Consider the following 11,298-nt stretch of genomic DNA (forward strand, 5'->3'; position numbering starts at 1 on the left):
GCTCAGCTGTGCCAAACGGGATCTCAGTCCCTGAAAACAGTGACTGGAGAAGAGCAACACCTCCACTGGCCCAAAGCAGAACCATGGAGGCATTCCCTTTCACACTGTTGTCTTTACATGGCTATGGGTGATTAATTGCATCATATTCCAGCTCATGCAAAATACCATTTGAATAAATGCTCTTGCTGTGATTTGGCAATTTAAATTGTCCTGTCTGCAGAAGTCTGGTTCTGGGTGTTTTCGCATTAACTTATGCTGTCTGGATGAGGGACAACTGAGGCAGCCCAGTAGCTGATTGAAGAGTTGTTGTTTGTTTGTTTGTTGTTACAAAAATTCCACCACAATTAACGTTGCTGGTGTCTGCAGTACCTGGGGTGTGCATTGACAGCAGCTCATACCTGGGCAGTGCTGCTGCTTTGCATTCCTGTCTGGCAGAAGACCTCTCCTTTCCCTTTGTGATGCACATCTTACTTCTGTAATGTTTGTTTAACTTCAGCTGTCACTGCTTACATAATGCCTTACTCTGCCTGCAGTTTTCAAGGTCAGATTTGGGTTTTACTTGAACAAACAGCAAGTGCCCACACAGGGAATAAAGAGCTGCAGACAGAATGTTTTCCTGATGTAATGCAGATACCTCTGAAATCTGGCTGCTAAAAGGGGTTATTGCAGGTGTCTGATGTGCTCTGGGAGGATTGCTTTAGAGCTGGGCTTTTCACTCATGGAAAAATGGGTTAAAATCTGAATTCCAAGATGTGTTTTGTTGAGTTTTCTCCTTTGGTCGTTGTTTTACCTGCTCGTTGTCTTCATGGACAGGGCAATCTGTTTCCTTTAAATACAGGAAATTAATGGCACCTGTGCTGTGGGTAATTTGCCTTATCAGCACTTCAATAGAAAACCCGGTGTGTCTGGTTTTGTGAACACCCATTCATCTTCTGAGGGTTCACCTGAAGCTGTGAACCTGGGCACACACTGACCTGTCCCCATTTTCTAGTTTAATTGCTGCAAAGCATGCAAGTTGCTGTGGCACTGAAGAGTTTGGGCAGCAGAGCTGTTCTGATAGAAGTACTTGTACTTCTAATTGCTCACCTAATGCTCCTGGTCCTCCTTGCCTTCTCCACCTCATCTTCCCAAGGTAAGAATAAAGCTGGAAGAGGCACAGTTACAGAACCATTCCTAGGTGTTCTCCAGTGATCAAAGGACCATATGTGGCTTTGTAGTTTTTAGTATTGGCTTAGAAATTGGGGGAGACTGAAATGTTGGCTTGAGCATGGTGGGCTGCCAGGTTGGGCTCAAGACTGGCTGCGAAACTATGTGTGGCTGCATCACTGGAGGCAGCACAACGAACAATCAATGGGATGCGAGCAACACTGCAGTGGGATCTGTGGTGAAGATCTCATCCTGCAGAGCTCTGATTGTGGCACAGTGAGCCTTTGCCAGGCTCTGGGGAGGAGGTATTCACGTAGGTCATAATGGTCTGCACGTGTTTCAGAGGTGTCTGGGAGTTCATCTATCTGACAACATCACTTTATTTTTCTAGCTGAGCAGCTGCTTAGCTGGCTTGCTGGGAGCTGATTGACTGCCTAGCTGGAGGGGAGAAGGCGATTAGGCTCTCTCCTACCCACCAGCCCTGAAGGGAGAGCGTGATAGATGGAACTTAACTTATTTCCAATAGTGAAATCTTGATTTCTCTGTGTGGGGCACTTGCAAAACATTGTTTCTTACTGGATTCCCCATCAGCAGAGCTGCTTTTGGCAGCCGGGAGCAGCAGGGCCCAACCCTACAGTGACCCCGTGAGAGTGGTGCTCTGAGGCAGGATCAGGCCCTCATCTCCTTTTAAGGAGAACAAATAACACGGGTTTGAAGCCTCTGAACTGCAAACCTAACAAAATGCATTGCTGCCACACCTACTCCCTGACAGCTTTGTTCTGTTATACCTGACTGCATAGCTGTGAATACTTCGTACAGCATGGATTAATGCCGTGAGTATGCTGCCAGTTTTGGATGGATGCAAAGAAGAGTCTCAATAACAGAACATAATGCAGTGTAGAGATTAAATGTAACATAGACAAACTGCAGCTGATTGACTTTTAAATCTCTCAGAAGAAAATTCACAAATCACCCTCAATCTAAGTAACAAAGCAGATGAAAGCTCCAGCTTTTGCACTGGATTCCCTGTTTCTGGGCTCCTTTCTACTGGGGGCTCCTGTTTGACTGTGGAAGGGACTGCTGGCTCTGTGTGTGCTCATGTGAACATGGACTTAGGGAAAGCCTCTGTTGTGGATAAAAAGGGTTAAAAATGAGCAATAAGTAATAGCAAAGTAGTGGGTTCTAATACGTTCTGCTAAGATACTGGACTGTTTTCAGTCTTATGCAACTGACAGTTTTCTGTTTTCGATAACTTAAAGTGGAGCCATAGAATTTCAATCACCTTCTATCTTATGGAGAGCTGAATTCCTTCAGAATAACTCAGAGGAATTGACTGAGCCATATTTTTCATGTTTCCCAAATGAGCAGCACTGTGGCATGGAAATTAGGATGGAATGGGAAGCAGACGGCTGTGCTACCTATGTCCTATTGAGGAGATGAAGGTCAAAGACACCTTCATTCTTCCCAGCACTTCTCCTCCCAAAGGGCTTGTAAATAAGATCAGAGCTTAGTGCAATTAATTGTGAATAAAACCAATTCCAATTGCCTCCTAACCAGATCGAGAGCAACTTCTGCTTACAGTAGGCATTGTATTTGATAGTGTTCTTTTCCTACCACATCTTGGATCTTGAGCTGATTTATATGAGATAGCAAAATTAAGATAGTTGCTTGCATGTTTGACCCTTGTGTTCTTTTCATGTTTCTATCTCCTTATTGTAAGTTCTGCAAGGTGAAAAAAGCACATTTGTTAGGTACCCAGGCTGGAGAAACCCTCTTTTGCCACAGTGTGCAGACCAGCCCCTGGGTTGTCTGTCTTTGATTCCTAATGCTGTATGGCAATGTTGGAGATAACTCTAATTATCTGCCATCTTCCTGTATGGAGAGCCACCTTTTATTCTTTTCTGTGGGGCACAGGTCAAACATCCTTGCATTAAACAGAACTCTTGCATTTGAATATGTGCAGCTAAAGATCAAACACAGGAATCATTGCATGTATCAAACAGAAAACAACACAAGGGCGAGTGCAATGAGATCTTGGCCTTGTCTACATTTGACAAATTACATGTATTTTTGTTTCTGAAACCTCCACCTTGTGCTGCTTCCTCATCTGAATCCTTTCCTTTGCCTTTGGCATCACTTTGCTTTTCTCAGTCACAAGGTAGGGATGTGACTATTTCCTCATGTGTAACGCTTAGTTCTTTTTTTGTCTGAAGTGGCACAAATGAATCTCCCAGGAAATAAAATGTAAGTTTGCCTTCACCTGTTGCACGACTCCAGCTTAGATCTAAACCCTGGCCTAGTGCATTTAAGTTTCTGTATGTTGGTTGGGTCAATGTTTTGTCTCATCTCAGTTCTCACAGATAATTTAATATGCGTTAATAGGTTACATGAGGTTGGTGGCTACAGTGAGAAACAATGAAAGCCAAATGCAGTAGGCAGGTAGGAGGGGTTATTTTTGCAGTGAACCAGGATGAAGTTTTCATGAGGCATCTTGCAATTATTTGAAAGTGTGACTGAATTTCCCACTGCAGCTCAAGGGCTGCGAAGTCTTCTGCCCTCACTGCCTCCTGGTTTCATGTAAATATGGTATGTTGACATTTAAATGTTTCCCTGAATGCCATGCAGACATCACAGTGAATGCACTTTGTGTAAGCAAGAAGAGGGGTAAGCTGCTGAATGCAGTAAAACATCCTTTAAGCCTGAGCTCATAAAGCAAAGGAGGATTTCCAAGTAATATACTGCTTGAACTCATTTTAGCCCTCAGCCTTTCCTAGGGCAAAACCCATCAACTGTGTTAAACAGAGTACATACAGGTCATTGCCAAAGAGTTTTAGCCTTCCCCAGGGAATGTTTGGCTAAATAGGTGGTTCACTGTGCATACAGACGTGTCTGTCAAGCAGTCAGTGCTCTGCAAAGTCCTCACATAATGAAGAACAAATAAAGGGGGAGAAACGTGAATAGAGCATGCAGTTATGTGCATCCATAAAGCACAATTTCTGCTCTCAGTGGATCACTGTTTTGTGTTATGACTCCTCTGACTGGGGCATTACTGAGCCTGACCTGCTGAATGCAGTGCTACCAGCTGTACTAATTCTGTTACGTAAGAATCATTTTGGGTTTAATTTAAGCAAATTCTTGTTTATGTGTCATACAGAGCTGGAAAACTGTGGTAAGCAAATGGTCACAGCGCTCACCAGCTTGGAGTTATTGGGAGTAGCACTTAATGATTTTTGTAAACCAAAGATGTTGCAACTCTTTTAAGCATGGCAGCCTATAGAAAATTAAGTGAAATCAGCTGCAATGAGTTGAATGACAGAAGGCTCTTGAACTTGCTTATACCAAAACTTGAAAACAGTCCAAGTAAGGATTTTGAAAGCACACACTTGTTTAACAGGAAACATTGCAAGTGACTTTCTGAAGTGACATTAAATCTACGTTCATTTCTATGTATGGATGCTTAATCAGCTTCCAAAATCCTTAATTTGTGCCAAGGATCTGAGTGCAGAACACGCAGCTGATGGCACAGTTCTCCTGTAAACATGAGCTGCTGGTTCCGCAGAGCAAGGTCCCCTCCTGCAGCCAACAACACCCGCACTGCTTTGTGCTGCACCGTTTCCCCATGGCACGGTGTTCTGTTCCACTGTCTGTTCCCAGGAGGGAATGAAAACACGGAACCACACTGTCAGGATAATGTTTGGCTTCTATTATTATCTATGAAGAATTTGGTCATTTAAATGGCAACATGTTCAAATTGCAAAATCTCTACCCATCTTCATGCTTCTACCCCCGGTCTTGAGTCTGTTTTCAATATTGTTTTGACAGACTGAGAATAAAAATCTAAGAGTTGAAGTCTTCAGATCTGAAATCTCCCAACAGCCAGTGATCCTGTCAGAAAAGGGAACGAGTGAGTCACAGGAAAAGCCCAGGGGGCATCTCTCTGCACAGCCCAATTCCTCTTCATCTCCAAGCACCCTCATTCTGCAGTACAACACCCTGGGTCGTTGGCACTGTGAGAGAGCAGAGCTGCACCACTTCACCTCCTGTGTTGCCTCTCAGGGCTCTGGGATGAAGAGGTTTGTCTGCTAAGGGCAGGTGTGTGCTGTGGGGATGTCTCATCTGAGGAACCCCAACTGCACATTGGTTACAGAGTGATCCTCCTCACTGTGCTGAAAGTCCCTCCTGGTCTGTCGGCAGCTGGTGGGTTGTGTGCCCATGGCAGCTGTGTGGCCCCAGGGAGGTGATGTAACTGCCAAAAATCCTTCTGAATGTGTCTGAGTGCTGCAGGAAAGCAAAAGAATTTTGAAGAGAAAGGAAATTATCTTCACCATCACTTGTGGTACAAAACAGCCTTTACTTCTGCCAGAGTTTAGAGATGCTAAGAGTACCATGTGTTATCGAGGACACCAGTGAGCTTCCTTTCCTCACGGACAGACCATGTGGGTTTGGGACATGGCTGTCTCCCTGTTGGTTGCACTAAATAACAGAGCTCTGTGGCTCTATCAAACACCATGTGGCCATTGGTGTAGAATGTGGAAGGCAATTGTGGTCCCAGTTTCTTACCCTGATGTGACTGCATGGATACTGCAGGGCTAAGAGCATCCCTGGGAAATGATCTGTGTGTGATGCAAAGCACGAAATGGAAATACAACTACATTGGGATCTTCACTTGAAGTAAAATGAGAAAAACACAAGCTCTTTCCTTCTGTTGGGTGCATAATTGAGTAGGCACAGAACGAAGCCAGCTGAAAAATGTGAGGCTTTCATATGCAGAGCTGGGTAAGTAGGACATGGCTTTGTTAAACTGAAAGGTCGATGGACATGCTTTTGGTTTCTCCTTACTGCATTTCTACCTGTACTTCTGTTCTGTTCTGTTGCACTGTTTGATCAAACAGCCATAAGAAGGTGCCCCCGAGCGCTCCTGCAGGTGTCAGTGGCTGGTATGGATCTGTGCAAGTGAAGGGACAGATCCTGCAGCATAACATCCCCATCTCTGCTGCTTTGATGTATTGGCAGTGTGAAATCGTCAGTTGCACAACGTGCTTTCAATCCCTGTAGCACTGTGTTGCCAAACCTCTTAATAATAGCATTAGCAAACTAGAATTGAATTTCTCTTCTTTGGTTTGAGCCAAGTTTGTGACAGCTGATTTACGTCTGATTCACTCTTATTCACCACTTCCTAGACCCCTGATAAATCAAACTCTTTAAAAGCACTGAAATGTTTGTAATTTGCATCTATTTAATAAATGTGGGAGGAATTCAGTTCTTCATAGGATGGCAGCACTTCCCAAGGGATGGTGTTCTGTGTATTTTGCAGCAATTTACACATCCATAGCACCAATCCCTGCCTTTAACCCAGATCTGTCCACGTGAGAAGCCCCAGAGCACCTCACCCATGTCTGGAGCTGCGAATTCACATTGAGGTGGGATCACAGCTGTCCTCATGCTGTAGGAATGGCACGAGGAAACCCCCAATTACATTGTGCCTGCAGAGTGTTGGTGGCTGTGGTGTGGGAAGGTCAGCATGCTTGGGCTGGGGGCATTGCACTGTGAAGGGCTGTGTGGTTTGGGCAGGGTATGGCTATGTGCAGTTTTCAGCCTGCTGCCAGCACCAGGGCTTTGAGTGGGGCTTTGAGCACACTGGCACAAGAGTGTGCTGGAGTCCTCCAGAAAAGCTGGGTGCAATTCTTGCATAATCAGTTCTCGGTTCTAATTATCAAGCACTGTTCTACAGTGCTTCAGTAACACATAAGGATTCTGTGCACTGATATTTAAACATAAAGCAAAAAGCTTCTGCTGCCTGGTATATGTGTCAGCTGTCAGGAGCACGAAACAGCCCAGCTCACTGTTGCATGTCTTGTAGTTTCTGATACAGCATTTTCTTCCCTGCTATTCTACCACGCTGAGATCTGTGGGATTGTACAATAATTCTGAGTTCAGCAATTTACATTTCTCTTAGCTGGAACATCTCTTTCCAGCGCTTATTACTTTGCAGATGCCATGAGGTATCACTGCACAACGGCAGCTCTCACTGAGGAGCCCATTCCATTGGTATTTCTTTGATTGCACCATCCTTCCTGTCCTCCCTGTGCCACTTGTTAAAAGAAAAAAGCCCTGGACATGTTGAATGCAGCTGGATTGGCCTCTTGCCTTTGATGTGGAAAGCACTCCGAGTGTTTTGAAAGAGAAGCTGTAGCAGAAAGGTTAGAAAATAGTCAGTTCTTGTTTCCATGTAATTCCAGGGTGGATTTTCTGCTTGGGTGTGTGGGGATGTGGCCAGGAGAGCTGCTTGTTTGTGCCTTTCTGTGTAGAGAAGGACATGCAACTCTGCAAATGGCAGTGCTCCTCTGCCAGGACCTGCAATGCTGGTGAGGAAGCAGAGCACCTCTTGTGTCACCACCCCTCCTGTCACTGTCGAGCTCTGTGGGTGCCTTCAGGTGCTGCCTTCCGCTCCAGGAACTGTGTTAGCACTGTTGTGCTCTGGATTGGGTAGCAGCAGTGAGGGAGTGCAGGGCTTAAGCAGGTGAATGAGGGTGGGAAGGGACCAGTTGGAAATGGAGGATCTGTTGGGATGAGTGAGATACATGACCAAGGCCACAGGGAAAGCTGTGAGAGTTGACACTGTGTCCTGTGATAAGTTGGGCGCTGCTTGGAGCTGTACTTCAGAGCTGTGTGACAGAGTTGGCTCTTACAGTGCTTTCTGTTTTTCCTTTTCATTGCTTTCTGCATAATGGGTGCATCCTTTAGTCTTCTTTTATGGTCTATGAGTGTTTCCTATAACAATCTTTCTGCAACTTTTAACCTCAGAGAGACTAATTGCCTTAGTGCATTCCTTCCAGTGCATGTTTTGATATCTACCTCTTAAATTCTTCTTCCTCTGCTCCTTTTTCTGATACAGTGCAGCAGTATGGACAGCTGTGTGTAGATTAGAGCATCCAGGCTCCCAGTGGTTTGGGATGTTTGCTGATGTTCTGGCACAACTGCAGCTGCACTGCAGGTTCTATAAGAAATGGCCTTAACAAAATATTCTGTTTATCAGAAGCCTCCAAAAAGGCTTTTTAATTGAGATTGCAAGTAAGACCAGCATGTTTATTATCCCAAGAGATAAGAAAAATGGATGAATTGTAGTGTTCTTTCTTCTCGTGTCATTATAAGATACTCTCAGTTCATTATATGGTACTCTCACTGCTTGCTGAGGAGGGAGGTTTATGTCTTCATCCTTTCTGAGGTTGAAGCCCAAGGCTTTTTTGCAGTAGAAACATAGAATGGCATGGCACTGAACTGCAGTAAAGCCCATACTTGTATTTGCACACAGGAAATATGTTCTGCCCACTTCATGTATTACGTTTTCTGCTGAGCTCTTATTAAAAATGGGAAGAAATGGAAGGTCTAAGGCTCATGGCAGAAAGCATCTTCAAGATGAAGATCAATCTCAAGTTTTTTTCAATTGTAGCTGGTGAAACCTGGTTGTTGTCTGAAACTTTTACAGTGCGAATTCCAGTTTCACAGTTCATTTGTATGGGGGGAGTTAATGCGAAGTCTGAGCAGTGTTGATCTGATCAGCAGTGCAGGTGTTCCCCTGCAAATGGGCACAGCAGTGAGTGCAGTGCTTGGTGAGAGTGAGCTGTGCTCCCATGTCTGGTGTAGCTCAGCTGTAACAGAGATTTCTCTCATACACAAGAATTTCTAGCAATTAGTTTTTTTTAATGGAATATGTGGAATAATGGAATAGATGTGAACAAACAGCTAAGGGTGGGATGAGTGGTAGAGGGGCTGGGATGGCTCACTGCTGCCTGACAGGGGCACTGCTTGGTGGTATGGGAGCACCACGTGTCTGCTACAGCACTCTGGGTTCAGCTCCTGTGGCTATTGAGTAAGAGCTCCCAGAGGGATGGCTGGGGGTTTTGTTACCTGTGCCATGATGCATGCAGATGTGTTTTATGGGCAGCATGGGTGCTAGCCCTCACCTCCTGCTCTCCTGTGATACTCGGACAGGAGAAGCACACCTTGATTTTGGGGCTTCTACCAGGTGCACTCAGTTTCAGTTTGTCATCACCTTACAGCAGATAGAGAATGTCCATTTGCATTTATTTCCCAGACTGCTGCCTTTGCGCTTCCAAGATTTTATCCAATATGACTTCTTCTAACCTTGTGGAAATTGCTGTGATGGAAGATGCTTCAGCAATTTTCAGTCTTATTTCTTTTCCAGTGATGCCTATCAGCTCGCTTAACAGCATAATGAATGAGTTCACAGGTGCCTTTCTGCTACCATTCAGTTTGAGAGGAGCTGTATTTTGGTCAATGAGACAGATGATAGATATGAAAGGTGAACTAAAGTTTACCTTTTTTTTTTGGTCTGTGTCTAGCAGAATATGACTAAATGTTAAAACCACACAGTTAATTCTGTGGTGTTTACCAAAAGAAAATTTTCTGAGGAGTGGTTGTTATGGAAACAGCAACCCTCTGTCCTAACAAATGGAAAAGATTTATTTTAAGGGAGCAAAAATCCCTTAAATGTTCAGTGGGTACAAAAAGGTGAGATTGTGACATTCCTGGTGCATGTCCTCTTTGAAGCTCCATAAGATTTGGTGGAATGAGGAGGTGGTGCCATGCGGTGAGGAGGAAAGGCCACAGAGCCTATTTCTAATGTGGGAAAGTGAAAGGGAGCTCCTATAGAAGGGAAAAGGACATTCACCAAGCAAAGGAGACTGCTCAAATAGGGACAAATCCTATGCAAATACCACTCCTCTCACAGTGCACGCACTAAATTCCACAACACAAGGAGCCTGGGGAGAAATTAAATCACCAAATAACCAAACACCACCAAAACCCCAAACCTACATTGCTTTCCACTGCTCTTTGCTCTCACCACGGCACGGGCATTTGAGGTCGGCTTTTGCACTTGCAGCAAGATCAGGATCTATTTTTGGGGACTCTGTGGGCCACAGAACTGCACATAATTCAAATCTGAACTGTGTCCTTACAGCGTTTTTGTTGTGTTGTAGAGTACCTGCACACCCAATCTCCACTGTATGAAAGGAATGTTAAACTCAGCATAGCAGATCTCTGCATTCCAGTGGCTTCTGTTGACAAAATAAAATACTATAATTTGCTGAACAAAGACATATGTAAAAAATATTTTAAAAACCCTGGAATTAATTGCAAAATAACATGGCCAAAGCTGTGATATATAGAAGGAAAATTATTCCCTGAAGTACTTTCATACTGAAAATCAAACATCAGCTTCCCCGTATTCCTGTTGCTTTCGTGCTCAGTTTCCAAAAGTGTTGGCAGCTGAAGTATAGAATAAATAACTTTTTTTTTTTCCTTTGAAAGCAAACCTTAAATGAATCTCAAATCAAAATTCTAATTTCTTTAATGGTTTTTAGCTGCAGAACATGTTTATGTATGTATCGTTTCTGATATTGTGGTAGTATCTCTTTCTACACCAGATGCTTTCAGGTCACAGCACTGACATGGCAGAGTTTGAGTAATACAATGAAGTATTAACACTGCACTCATTTTATGCCGGAAGAGCAGCACAGGGCTGCATGGAATGGCTGTAGGCACTGTTGGTGGTGGTGTGGGCAGCAGGAGGGAGAAGCGAAACAGTCTGTGGTGGGAATCACTGGGCTTGGAGCAATGCCCTCCATGGGGCTGTCACTGAACCTTGGCAGAATAGGTGAAAAATACTCAGCGTCAGAGGAAAGGAGTTTCCTGGCCTAAAGGGCAGCTGCTTAAATATGGACCAGCATCATTTCTGTTGGGCTTCATGTAGTGATGGTGTTTCCATAACTGTGCAGGAAGCACCTCATGGATGGGTGGACTGACAGACTTCCAGTTAAGATGGTCTATTTTACTCCTTTTTCAATGTAGTTTTCACTAATATTGAATTTATGTGCCAACTCTAATATTTTCCTATGCAGGCATATTGATTACAATTAAGTAAGACACTGCTTGCAAACTCTCATCTGAATTTAACTTGCAGTATTTCATTGTATGCCAGTAACAGTTCATTAGGCTTGCAGATCAAACAGGAGCTAACATAGGCAATGGGAAATCAATGCAGTTTTAATTAATCTCTTGTTTTTTGAGGAGGGGAACGTGACATTCAATGAGGAAAAAAATGGAATTAACCTAATCCAAAGACCTAAC

This window comes from Coturnix japonica, chromosome 13 (genome assembly GCF_001577835.2).
Source record: "Coturnix japonica isolate 7356 chromosome 13, Coturnix japonica 2.1, whole genome shotgun sequence".
Classification (NCBI taxonomy): domain Eukaryota; kingdom Metazoa; phylum Chordata; class Aves; order Galliformes; family Phasianidae; genus Coturnix; species Coturnix japonica.